The following is a 15,000-nucleotide window of genomic DNA, read 5'->3' on the forward strand; positions in this document are numbered from 1 at the left end:
TCAGATTCAAATTCGAAGTATTTTTTTTTTAAATTAAAAATACTCCCCGGAACACAACCAATGTCTACTGGTGACAGACTGAAAAAAAGCGTTTTGTATATATAAGGGGTAGGCACTCTCTTGAGCCTCCTACCCCCCAGTACCCGAACGGTTCGGGTACGTAGTGTTGGACTGTTCGGTCCAACACTATCGAGGGCTGGGTTGAGGTCGATGGCCGGATTGTCCCCGGTGAATTTTTCGGGAACTTTTCCGGCGAATTTTCCGGTGGACCGTTTTGCCCCTAACTTCAAATTTTCGCGCTTGCATGGTCTTGGCCTGGTTTCATCCGTCTTCCAGTTGCTTTTTTTATTACATCTCAAGAGTGGTTGGAAAGATTGATGTTAGCGGCGCAATGAACATTCGGCGTATGAGTGGTGATTGGATAGCTAGTGTTTGTAGGCTCTGTGCTCGCGCACCCAACTACAGACCAACTATCCTCCTCAGTTTCTTCACTAGCATAGTTTTATGCTTGTTGAACTGATCCGGGGCCTGTGTTGCGTACCTATCTGGAAGGAATTGTTAGGCTTTGCTTAAAATTTTGTTTGCGGCATCTCCTTCGGTGGGGAAGTTGTGAACACATAAGCCGGCACTTGTGATCCTTGCGTCTTTGCATAGTTTATGCATTGTTCGCAAAGGTGAATAAGCTGTTTGCTGAGATCTCGGTTGCAGAAATATTATGGAGGTGACCCGAAGAAATTCTGTCCCGCTAAGCACGTTTGTCTCCGGACAAAAGATGACGGTCAAGTCTGCGTCTGTTCCCACTTTCCATGTGTTTGCGGGAATATGACGTGGTCTTGTCCTGATTTATGAATGCTACCTGGTTGATCCTGCCAGTAGTCATATGCTTGTCTCAAAGATTAAGCCATGCATGTGTAAGTATGAACGAATTCAGACTGTGAAACTGCGAATGGCTCATTAAATCAGTTATAGTTTGTTTGATGGTAACTACTACTCGGATAACCGTAGTAATTCTAGAGCTAATACGTGCAACAAACCCCGACTTCTGGAAGGGATGCATTTATTAGTTCAGGACGTGGTGGCAGGCTCTTGACAGTGTGTGTCAAGGGAAGCAGGAGGTGTTGCAGTACATGCAAGTAGACATGTGGAGCACGAGGTGGAACGGCCAAGCACGAGGTGTTGCGATGCATGCGACCGAAGCATGCGGCCAGCCATGTGTGAGATGGGGTGTCGACCTGCATGCACTTCAGTCATGCAGCAGGCCATCTGGACGTGGGTGTGTCATCCTGCATGAGACTGAGGCATGCAGCCAGCCATGTGGAGCACGAGGTGGAACGGCCAAGCACGAGGTGTCGCGATGCATGCGACCGGGCCATGCCGCCAGACATGTGGAGGATGTGGTGTCAGCTTGCATGTGATCAGGCCATGCATCCAGACAGGTAGAGGGCGTGGTGTCACCTTGCATGTGAGCAGGCCATGCTGAAGGACAAGTGGAGCACGAGGTGCCGCCACGCATGCGTCCGGAGCCATGCGAAGCGACACACGGGCTGCCACACGGCTTGTTCCTGATTGGTTGATGATTCCTATAAATAGGCCACGAACCCCTCTCATTTCAATCCATCCAGAACACATCAAACCTACTTCAAAACATAAAGAGAAAGCAAAGAAAGAAAGATCGAGTTTCGATAGTTTTCGAGCGATTTAGGCAGTTTTCGAGAACAGTTACTCTGCCGATTTTGAGTCAGCACTTGGAGAAGATTCTGTTCAAGTGAAGAGAGATCAGTTCTAGTGGAGACCGAAAGGGTTCGGATCACAGAAGTCGGGTTTGGGGTCAAGGCCACGGTCAACCAAAAACTGTGAGTTATAATCAATTGATTGCTGAGTTGTTTTTATGCAGGGTCCCGTTACTTGGAAGTTGGATCATGGCAGGAGGCCAGGTTTAACTGAGTAACGGTTTGAGTAGTTAATAATTGAGGTTATGTTGATTAAGTTGATAGCATGCTTAGTTATTGCTTGAGAACCGTAGTAGCATGCTAATGGTTAGGTTGATTGGTTAGTTAACGAATGCAGAATGCTTAGATGATATCGCTAAGTTGTGGATAGTTAGGTATTCTGGAATTAGTCTTTATGCTAGATTCTGGAATGTGGTTGATTGTGTTGTGATTATTACTTGAAACCTTGTGTTATTTTTACCGGGTTTAGTATTAATCGTATATTGGCCGATAGCGTTTGTGTAACCCACAATGCTAGGCATATTGGGGTGAGTTAGTGTTCCTTCAGACCTCGTACCCGGCGGGTTCAAGGAAACCCCTTATTCGCTGGATCGGGAAGACTCAGACGAACGGTGTCATGTACTATGGCTGAGTATTACACGACGGTGTAATGGGACAGTGACCCGAAGGACTGTGGGCTGTCGCGCGGTGACCCGAAGGACTGTGGGCCGCGGTCGGTTGAAAGTTCCTTCTTCCGGCCTTTGTGGTAGGGAGATAGGATATTGCCGATAGTGAAGGAGGAACCTAACGTCACCAGGGCCCGAGTTTGTTATATATATTATATCGTGTTTTGGGTTGTTAAACCCTGGTTTAAATCGAGTTTGAGTTTGGTGATAAGCTAGTAATTAGCGTAATGCTAGTTATCTTGCTATGGTTTACCGCTGCGTATTTCGAATATTGCTTATTGTTATTGAATTGTGTTGTTAGGTGAACCTCTCGCTTTAGATTGTTTGGGGTGGGATAGCGAGGGGTTGTATTTGTTAGTGGGGGATTGTAACTCGCTGAGTAATGCTAGATTACTCACTCCTTGTTATAAACAATATGTGGATAACCATAACCAGGCCCGGTATGGAACCGGCCCGTAGAGAGAGAGAAGGACGACCCAATCTTAAGAGAGAGATAGAGACGACCGCAGCAAGGCAAGGAGGAGAGAGAGTCGGCCAATCACCTAGCCGACTTAGTATTAGGATGTTTTCCTTTTCTATGTATTTAGTAGATTTCCTATTTCATATAGGATTAGGATAAGTACTCTTTCCATTTATCTCTATCTTGTAATCCTTATATAAGGAACCCCTTTTATGATTAATAATAACACAGAACAATTACACACGAATTCTCTATTGTTCACAACACGTTATCAGCACGATAGTCTCCAGACCCTGAGACAAAACCATAACCTAAAATCCGTCACACATAAACCCTAAATCAGGCGGAACTTCAAATCGATCGATCTCTCCAACCCCGACGAACCAGACGACGAGCCACATATCAAATTGAAGCTCTTGACGAGACGAATTTATCAGCGCAAACCGTTCGTCGATCCGATCTCAGACGCGCCCACACTCGCAGCAACAATACACGGCGCCGACTTAGTTCTTGGAACCCTAATCCGAGCAAACAAGATTTTCTAGCCAAATTCAAATCTTGTGAAAGATAAGTTCATCATACCTTAGTTATTTGATGATATATTGTTTAGATTATGATGTTCATGTAATCTAATACTCTTTGTTTTATTGTTTCATGAGCTGAAGAGGAGTTAGTGCGAAGAACCCTAAATTGTTCTTGCTTGAATTCTGGCTTGCATACATCCGATCAGATCCAGCCCTAAGGTGTTTCTGATCCTAGACGTCCTCAGCTCCCTGTTCAAAACAAAGCCAGTCCACGATCCAAGTGAGACAGCTCGCAATCTAGATCAGCTTGCATTCGCGAAATAGACAGCACGCGTCCGAGGTTTATCCGTCCATCTTGGTGGTCCGGTTCAACCCTACAAACAGAGGTATACCGATCAATCTAAGAGTTCTTGATCAAACCCTAGAATTAATAGGAGTTAAAAATTGATCATCTCATAATCACTAGATTGAAATCGATTCCAACTAGAACATGTTTGATTGTTCTATAGTTTCTGATTTAAATTATAAGAAACCCTAAATCTTGAATCAAAACCCTAAACCTTAAAAGCTAGAATCCGACTTTAAAAGTGCTCTTGCTTGATTGAAATCTTGATTGATTGAGGTTTAGGATTGATAGATTGATTGATAGATCTAATCTCTAAATTCGAAATCCTTAAAGGCCTTGAAACCCTTAATCGGTTACTTGAAAGTTTTAAAACCCTAATCTCGATTTTAAAATTCTAAAGGCCTTGAAACCTTAAAACTTTAAAGGATTGAAAAGTTTTAATATTGTTATTGAATGAGAGTTAGGTTGCTAGATTGATTGATCCTAAAATCTAGTTGAAACATTACCAACCTTGAAATTGGTAAACTTGATATGTATTGTGTGGCATTGTGTTTTGTCATGAATCATATTGGACGACCGTAAGGTCTAATGCATTGCACACACACGTGGCCTTGTGCCCTTGATAGATTAAAAGCCGTGTGGCTTAATACATATCTAAGAGGCCGTGTGGCCTAGCATCCGGATGATCACATATGACCCGGACTGCATCATGAACCGATCCTTAAGATCGTTGTATCACATAATAATCGTGAAAGTTTAAGGCATTACATTGCAAAGCCGTATGGCCTTATATCCGGATGGATATATAAACCAGATTATAACATGAACCAATCTCTAAGATTGCTGTATCACACTAACATGGCCGTGTGACCTGACTCACACCATGATCGATTGTTTTCATAGATGCGTAAGGAACTTGTTTGTGGCCGAGCTTGCTATATCATGCGGCTGCATGAGCCACATTGTGAACCGAAATTTTAAATGACAATGTGACTTAGATATCGAAAAGGGACTTGGTGATACAATCACCAAGGACAACAATGAGAATGAATTGGTACAATATTCCATCATCTCATTGAAGGTCTAAAAGATCAGTACATCACTATGGAAAATCCACTAGACTTTTGGGGATGCTTTACAGCATAAAAATTACCACCATAAAACGGTGTTGCTTCCAAAGGCTAGAAATGACTAGAAGAATCTAAGATTCTTGGATTACAAAGTCATGGATGAGTACAACTCAGTCTTGTTTAAGACAGTCTCGGTGCTGAGACTTTGTGGTGAAATAGTAACCAAGAAAGAGTTACTAGAGAAGTCCTATTCCACATACCATGTGTTGAATGTCATACTGCAACAGTATAGAACAAAAGGCTTCGCCACTTATACTGATCTAATCGCATGACAGCTTCTTGCATAGACCAAATTTTCGATACGACTAGTCTTATTGCTTTATGATTACAATTGTGTTTTAACCTAAGGATCATTCACGATTTTTATATAATGGAATTGGTTTTAAGTTTATTGAATCTTGCCTGATCTTACTTGAACATATGGATGTTTTAAAGTATGGCCTAAAGGGCATAAAACCAAGAAATCATGAATGGTATAGTAAGCATAGTAAAGAAACTATGGCTAAGGCATTTGCCTATAAGGCATTATATACACCCAAAGAAAACATGGTCCATTGAGTTATAATGAATGGTTTCCAAATAAGAAACAATGGACAAACTAGAAGGAAACAAGTTCCTTCAGATTTTGAAAGAAAAATCGCCTAAGACCTTGAAAGAAAGTGATCGAAAACTATACCAATGATCTCTACTGATTTAAACTATGCTACAAGATCAGTATGATAAGAGGCAAGAGAAGTGGTGACCATCAAGACATAGCCCACGAAATTACACTATATGGCATGATAGGATTAGCCATCCTAAAGTATAAACTTGATGCAAAGAAATTGTAAAGGCACAGAGTTATCCCGTAAAGATCTCACGTTGTGAAACATGTACACAAAAGGGAAACTCATTAGGCTTAATAATCCCAAAGCACCACGACCTTATAGTATGGTCATGAGGGGGAGAGAGGATAAACCCATGATCAATACTACAAGTTCGTGTACTATGGTCTAAAGACCATGTTATATGGCTTGGCCATTACTCGGCCTTAAAGGGCCATCACCCGGCCAAAGAGAGGCCATGATACAAACGGCCAAACCAAAGAGGCTATCACCTATAAACAGCTTGGCCACGACTTGGCCATGACTTGGTCGTGACCTGTCTGAATAGTGCAGGCTTGACCGCACACAGTCCATGACTCGGCCAAAGAGGCCGAAGAGACCATGAGAGACAACAGCCTGGCCGCAAAGGCCATAACCGGCCGGAAAGACCATTACCTATAAAAGGTTCGGCCATTACCTATATGCTTGGGGACATAATGAATTTACATGTACAGAATGATAATAAGATCATATGCATCAGGCCATATAAGTGAGCATAGATATTCCCATCTAGAGAATGAATACGGGTCATTAAAACCAGACATACCATCTTAAGAGATTTTGAAATAAACCACCACATACATATATGTGCCGTCTAAGATGGAACCTCATAAGAGGACTGGAAATATATGTTGGATAGGAGTAACACTTTCTCCACGAATTCAAAGAGACCTTGAGCCAAAACATGGGTGATTGAATAAAGGCCAGGTACGGATTGCATGACCAAAAGCATCCGACTATCCAAACATTAAAGGAGAAAGATTATAAGCTGGATAAAGAAAGAAGTAAATGAATGATAAGAATGGTTTTAACCATCATTGTCTTGGCAAGATCCTCGGACTATACATTATGATATAAGACGTCCAAAGAAAGATAATATAAAGATAGCCAATTGAGAAGCTAATCGAGATGCCAGACACTGACCCGAAAAGAATGACTAAGTCATAACCAGCTTAGCACCAAATGAAACGTCCTTGAAGAGACATAATCAAGTTGCTATAAGAGTCTATAGAAGATAGACCAAGTGTTCCATAAGATAAAAGGAACCTCGGATAGAAAGAAAAGAGAAAGGTGCATAGACAGATCCGAGTTCATGATAAGAGAAACCATACCAGACATTGAGAGATAAAGGCTGGCCAGCTACACATCCAAGGTACCAAACCAAGTAGTCTTGGGACGCCAAGCTACTAGGTAACAAGGGTCCTGGATAATGAAATCTCAAAGTGATCAGATCATGTCTGGAACATAATGGAACCTCATGAAAGTGTCGACACACACACACATGAACATCTATATAAAGATGCATAAGAGAAAAGCACTTGAACATAAAGAGATAAGCGAGGATCAGAGAACCCACGAATGAGTACTCATCATACAATCATAGAATCATAAAGATTATAAAGAATAGAAAGATAGACGTGGAGGTTCAAAGTATCTAAAGAGAGATGAGCGTATTGGCCATGTACATATACAGAAACGCCATCCGATAAACCAGTGAAATAGATGGATCTTGTGAGATAAAGAAACCGTGAGAGAAGACACATGATCACGTGACCTAGAGTGTCCATGTCTTCATATTAACAGCATTAGATCATAGCTTGTAACACAAGGTGCTCACAGAGATCAAAGGAACAGATTATAAGGAGATAAACTCCTATGTGGTGATTGCTGCTACAGATTTTCGAAATTGACAATAGTCTGGTCATAAGAAAGAAAATAGATACAAAGATGTAGTAAGCAGCATATGGATCACTGGATAAGATAATATAGAATGGAAGAACAGCTTCGTTCCTAAGCTGATTCACGGACTGAAAAGCAGCTGCATATAGTAAAAGAAATTGATCACACATGATCATTGATTTTGGAGTTGTATAAAAGACAATCCAATAAACAGTCCATATACATAAGAGGTTTTATAAGAAATTCCTTGTGCTTATACTAAACCTAAAGGAGGTTAGTAAATATAGAATGAAATCTATGTGGGTGACTGGCTAAAACGTCCAGCACACCAGCTGAGAGCATCCGTCTCTCTGGCCAAAAGCGTCCAGCCCTTAGGCTATAAGCGTCCGGCTCTGTCCATCCAAGGGCGTCCGGCCCCTTCTACCGAGGACATCCGGCTCATATCTTTTGATCACGAGCTAGTAGGGAAATAATCAACCATCAGGTTGTGATCCAATAATCAGATCCCTTAAGTAAGGATCCGGCATAGCAGAACAGTCTACTGCTGTATGATCTATTCCCATAAGACTCTGTCATGGGATTGAGAAGAAATATTTAATCAACCGGATACAAAGTATTGTAGTCCATAAGTTCGTTGAAGTCCATGACCTAATAATATATATTCAGCGTGTGATATGATCCACAGCAACTAAGGTCATGAGACGCCATTAAGATTGGAATAAGGCATTACCTAAGGCAAGAAAGATCGATGTCCATACATGAGAGTGTTCGGCCGCAGAGCCATGATAAGAGATTATAAAACCTCAAAGCAATAATCATTGAACACTCATAAGATTAATAAGTGGACATGTATGGACGTGGCCTATGAACTGGACATGGATCAGCCAGATTGAAACATGGTCAAATGGTAAACATAAATCACCAAAGTAAGGAGTTCGAAAGTAGACAAACACGTCTAGGCCATGGACACATACAAACACGTTTTGTAAAGACCTAATAGTGATCCCTGAGGACAATGTGATAGACATTGCTTAGCACACATGCTTAACCGGGACACTACATGTCAAAGGACATGAGAAACGACCTAAGAGGTCTAAGTGGTCTCAATTACGGTTCAGTACAGAAACTGACCGATTACTCCCATTCTATACAGATAGGATAGATCACGCATTAGATGCGTGGAATGTAGAACCTACACCGAGGTTCACATCAGGGGGAGTAGTGCGTGTTGTACTCTTTTTCCTTCATCATGGTTTTGTCCCACTGGGTTTTCCTGATAAGGTTTTAACGAGGCAACATGAAGCGTACTACAGATCCTGTATGGATATAGTTATGAGGGGGAGTGTCGTGCGTTGTACTCTTTTTCCTATCTACGGTTTCCATTTTTCCACCTTGGGTTTTGGTTTTCCTAGAAAGGTTTTAATGAGGCAACATCGTGCATGATACAAATCACATATGGTTATGGCATCCAAGGGGGAGTGTTATAAACAATATGTGGATTACCATAACCAGGCCCGGTATGGAACCGGCCCGTAGAGAGAGAGAAGGACGACCCAATCCTAAGAGAGAGATAGAGACGACCGCAGCAAGGCAAGGAGGAGAGAGAGTCGGCCAATCACCTAGCCGACTTAGTATTAGGATGTTTTCCTTTTCTATGTATTTAGTAGATTTCCTATTTCATATAGGATTAGGATAAGTACTCTTTCCATTTATCTCTATCTTGTAATCCTTATATAAGGAACCCCTTTTATGATTAATAATAACACAGAACAATTACACACGAATTCTCTATTGTTCACAACACTCCTCACTCGTTGTTGTTTTCAGGTGACCAGTAGTGAGCTCGTAGAAAGCGCGGGAGGCTAGGCTGGCTGGTGTAGATTTGCATCTTTTTGCTTAAGACGCTTTCAGACTATAAGTATGTACTTTCGCTTTCTTGGCATGCCACCACTTGTATAATATTTTGTGTATTGTAAACCAGATATTATATAAGATAAATAAAGCGAATGTTTTGTGAAACTGCCTTGTTGTTCTGGTATTAGCTTGTCCGAGCTAACACAACGTCAGATTGGAGTACCGGTTGAGAAGCCTTAGGCTTTGGTCTGACGGGACGTGTTAGTGGGCGGCCTGGCCTAGTTACGAATTGCACTTTTTGTAACTTTGGCTGGATTGCCCGTTAACCCGTCTTGTAGCGCTCCTGAGCCTTGGTAGACGGTCGGGCCGTCGGTCATGTTCTTGTTTGATTGTTGGCCGGTGGTTTGACCTATGCCTAGAACGGTTTGGGGGTGTTACAGAGGTGGTATCAGAGCATGGTTTCGTCCAGGCGTGACACAAGTGCTTTTTTAACGGTTTTATCGAGTCAAAGGAGTCGCAAAAAGATGATTAGGAAACCAGCCGCTTCCCGTGGTAGGAATATGACTTACCCTTTTTATTGTGTGCAGATGGCTAATCGCGGGACAGGTGATGATGGACGAGGTCGGATATGGGGAGAGGGTATGGATTGGACAGGCGGAGGATTGGGTCACAGATCAGATCAGGATAATGGAAATGGCATTAGTGAGATGTTTGGACACGATAGGAGCCCTCTGCAGAGAACAAGATCTTTTCCTGTTTACGGTAACAGGACTAGAGTGAGAGATGACAGTTTGGCGAGTATTGGCCCAAGTCATAATTGGGACCAGAGACATCAACATGATCAATCCGTTCAATCAAACCCAAGGCCAGATCACAACCATGCCACCGAAAGACCACAAGATCATGGAACCGAAAACACCCTTAAGCTTTTACATGACGTGATGACCGAGGCACTTGGTAACCAAGGCAGGCGTTCTCAACCCCCTGAAGTTTCCAAGCTATTATCTACCATGAAGAACATTGGATCCTACAAGTTCAAAGGAGGATCCGATCCTATTGAGGCCGACAAGTGGATTACTATGATGGAGAAGAATTTTGAAGCCATGGAGTGCCCGGAGGAGTATAAGAAGAAGATCGCTGTGTACTACTTGGAAGGCGACGCCACAGGATGGTGGGACAGCATAGACAGACAGCGTGGACACAACATCACATCATGGGAGTCGTTCAAGGGAGAGTTTGAGAGGAAATACTTTCCTCCAGAAGCAAAGCATCGATTGGAGCGCCAGTTCATGAACCTTGTTCAAGGAGATAGGCCAGTGAGGAGTTACGAATCTGAGTTCACAAGGTTGAGGCGACATGTCTTTGATGGGCGTGAAGATGAAGCAACTATGATCCGTAACTTTATGTACGGATTGAAGCCGGAGCTTGGAAGTCGTTTAGCTGGAAGCAACTTTAGCAGCTTATCTGAGCTAGTGGAAAAAGCTGTTAATGTTGAAACTGTATTGGAGGCTGAAAGGAAGACCTTACCACATTCTGGTGGACACACCAAGTTTAGCCAAGGAGAAAGGCCAAATTTCAACAAGGGTCCAAGATCTTACAAAGGAAAAGGGCGAGGATTTGGAGGCCAAGCCAACAATCGTGGTAACACTGTGGTGTGTTACATATGTGATCAACCGGGACATATTTCTAAGTTTTGTCCCAACAGACAACGGAGTAACCAGCAGGGTTATTCATCTATAAGGATGGAAGATGTTACTTGTTTCTCTTGCGGTATGAAGGGCCATTATGCATCGTCATGTCCAAACAAGCCAATCCCTGCGACCCCTCTCGCAATCCGAGCTCCTCCTAGCCGTCCAGCTATTGAGCCAGCACCAAAGAAGCAAAACCTAGGAGGTAGAGTTTATGCCTTAGGTGTAGAAAACCCAGACAATGCAGGACCGTCAAGCGGTCCCATCACAGGTATTGTGGGTGCTTAACCTCCTCTTTTTATTGAATGGAAATTTAGTTGCTGGAATCTAGTTAGTATGCTGGTTAGTTATAGATTGCTTGATCGCTAGGTTGCGCGTTTAGAAATTTAGGATGATGATTGATGGTTGTGAGAATTTTGATTAGTTTTTGTGATTGAGATATTGTTGATTGGGTTACTGTGGCAGGAACCATACATGTTGCTGGTAAACCCACACATGTATTGTTCGACTCGGGGGCAACACATAGTTTTGTGACCCCTGAAGTAGCTGCCCGGTTTTGGGATTGTTTTGTGGTTGACAGGATAAACGTGGCCGTCTTGACCCCCGCAGACCGAACCCTTCAAGCAAATCAGTGTATCAAGAATGTTCCATTGGTCATTCAAGGCAAAGAGTTTGTGGCAGATCTGTTAGTCGTGCCTTTAAAAGGGTACGAGGTAATCCTTGGAATGGATTGGTTATCGAGCTACGGAGTTCAGATCGACTGTGGAAAGGGAAGGTTGTTGTTCGGCAGAGGTAAACGACCAGAGATGGTATACTATGGAATCAGTCCTAGTATGACCGTGTCTTTGGTAGCAGCAATGAGAGTACAAGATTTGTTTCAAGACGGGGAAGTATATTTGGTGACCTTATCGGTTAGTGGAGGAGCCACTAATGATGAAGTTAAGGTCGAAGACATAGAAGTGGTCCAAGAGTTTGAGGATATCTTTGCACCACTAAAGGAATTACCTCCACCTCGGAGTAATCCCTTTACCATTACTTTGGAGCCTGAAGCAAAACCTATAGCTAAGGCACCATATCGGATGGCACCTGCGGAGTTGGCCGAGCTAAAGAAACAATTGGAAGATCTATTGGAAAAGGGATTCATCCGGTCGAGCTCTTCACCTTGGGGAGCTCCTGTGTTATTTGTGAAGAAGAAGGACGGAAGCATGAGGTTGTGTATCGATTATCGTGGTATCAACAACATCACGATAAAAGATAAGTATCCTCTTCCGAGGATAGACGAGTTGTTAGACCAACTAAAGGGAGCTAGTTGGTTTTCGAAGATTGATTTGGCATCAGGGTATCACCAAATTCCTATTGCCAAGTCAGATATTATGAAGACGGCGTTTCGGACGAGGTATGGGCAGTACGAGTTTGTAGTTATGCCCTTTGGTCTCACGAACGCACCTGCGGCTTTCATGCGCTTGATGAATGAAGTGTTTCACGACTACCTTGATAAGTTCGTGATCATTTTCATTGACGACATCCTGGTGTACTCGAGAAGTAAGGAAGAGCACAAAGAGCATCTGAGACTGGTTATGGAGAGGTTACGGAATCAGAAGCTATTTGCCAAGTTCAGCAAGTGCTCGTTTTGGAAGAGAGAGATAGGTTTTCTGGGTCACATAGTATCAGGAGAGGGCGTGGCTGCTGATCCAGAAAAGGTCCAAGCCATACGAGAATGGCCTCGACCTACCACTGTGACAGAAGTGAGGAGTTTTCTCGGACTTGCGGGCTATTATCGGAAGTTTGTTAAGGACTTTTCCTCCATTGCAAAGCCTTTAACTAAACTTACCGGTAAAGGAGTTCCTTTCTTATGGGTGGAAGAAACCGAGAGGGCATTCAAGAAGTTGAAGGAAGCTCTCACGACCGCACCTGTGTTAGCTTTGCCCGAGCAAGGTAAACCTTACACGGTTTACACGGATGCTTCACGCGTTGGGTTAGGTTGTGTTCTTATGCAAGATGGGCGAGTCATTGCATATGCTTCGCGACAACTACGAAAGCATGAGGATAACTACAGTACACATGACTTGGAGTTAGCGGCCGTGGTGTTCGCTTTGCGAATTTGGAGATCTTACTTGTATGGAGAAGAAGTGGAGGTATACACGGACCATCAAAGTCTTAAATACCTCTTCACTCAGCCAGATCTCAACCTGCGCCAGCGTAGGTGGATGGAGTTTGTGGCAGACTACGACATACGGATTCGCTACCATCCTGGTAAAGCGAATGTTGTTGCGGACGCCTTAAGTCGAAGAAAGTTGGACGCAGATTTAGAGAAAGAAGTGGAGCTATTGAACCAGGAGTTGAAACAAGTGAAGTTGGTCGTTTTGGAAGGGCAGACAAGCGAGCCATTGGGACTTCAAGCGGTGAATCAGGCCAGCTTGATTCAGAGAATTCGAGAAGAACAACTTAAGGATGAGAAGTTACTGAAGATTGCTGAAGAACTCAAAGGACAAGCCGGGCCAAATAATGCGGGATACTACTTGGCGGAGGACGGAACCTTGCTAATTAATGGGAGGATCACGGTTCCTAAAGGACAAGGGCTGAGAGATGAGATACTAAGGATTGCACATCATTCTTTACTCAGTATCCATCCTGGAAGTTCGAAGATGTACCGAGACGTGAGAAGATACTATCATTGGCCGGGCATGAAGAGATCAGTAGCACAATGGGTTGCTCAGTGTGCAACTTGTCAACAAGTCAAGGTGGAACATCAAGTTCCAGGAGGATTGTTGCAGAGTCTTCCGATACCTCAATGGAAATGGGACTCTATTTCCATGGATTTCATCACTGGATTACCTATTGCTCCAGGTAGATCGAACAACTCGATATGGGTGATTGTGGATAGGTTAACCAAGGTCACACACTTGTTGCCTATGCGGGACACTGATAAAGTTGAAGTTTTGGCCGAGCTGTACATCGACCAAATCGTGAAGTTACATGGTGTACCCTCTGACATCGTCTCAGATCGCGATCCAAGGTTCACGGCATCATTTTGGGAAGCACTACAAGAAGCCTTGGGAACTAAACTGTACAGAAGCACGGCGTTCCATCCAGAAACAGATGGCCAAACGGAAAGGACCATTCGGACCATCGAGGACATGCTGCGGATGTGTATTCTCGATTGGGCAGGAACTTGGGAGAAGCATTTACCGTTGGTTGAGTTCTCGTATAACAACAGTCATCATTCGAGCATAGGGATGTCACCTTATGAAGCATTATACGGAAGGCCATGCAATACGCCTATGTGTTGGACGGAAGTGGGCGAAAGAAGAATGTTTGGGTCACCTATTGTTCAGGAGACCATGATTAAACTGGAGACGATTCAGGCCAACATGAAGAAGGCTCAGGACCGTCAGAAGAAGTACGCAGACCAGTCAAGAAGAGAAGTAACTTTTGAGATAGGAGATTGGGTCTATTTGAAGGTTACTGCACAGAAAGGAAAGGACAGATTTGGCAAGGTCGGGAAACTTGCGGTCAGGTTCATTGGTCCGTACAAGATCATCAGGAAAGTTGGTGAGGTAGCTTACCGATTGGATCTGCCAGCAGATATGCATCTACATCCAGTATTCCATGTTTCCATGCTTCGGAAACATATACGGGATCCAAGTACTGTTGAGCCCGAGAGAATCGAGGAGTTGGAGACAAACCTTACGTATCCGGAAGGACCAATCAGATTAGGAGAACGGCGTATTCGGAAGCTCAAAAATCGTGAGATTGCTCAAGTACAAGTGTTCTGGGGAAGACAAAACAGGATTCATGTTACTTGGGAGGATGAAGCGAGATTTAAAACCGATCACCCGAAGTTTTTCCGAGAGGACGTTGTAATGGAAGAAGGAGGCCCCTCAGAGCCTTAGAATTCGAGGACGAATTCTGTTAACGGGGGGAGAATGTAGAAACCCTTAAAAAAAAAAAAAAAAAAGAATGGTCGAGTATCTTTTGGATGATCGAGTCGCGGATGATCATATTGTTCTTGTCTGAACCATGAGTCAAGTATGCCACTGGACAATGGTTAGACAATGTA

The sequence above is a fragment of the Brassica napus genome, unplaced genomic scaffold (genome assembly GCF_020379485.1).
Source record: "Brassica napus cultivar Da-Ae unplaced genomic scaffold, Da-Ae ScsIHWf_1544;HRSCAF=2146, whole genome shotgun sequence".
Classification (NCBI taxonomy): Eukaryota; Viridiplantae; Streptophyta; class Magnoliopsida; order Brassicales; family Brassicaceae; genus Brassica; species Brassica napus.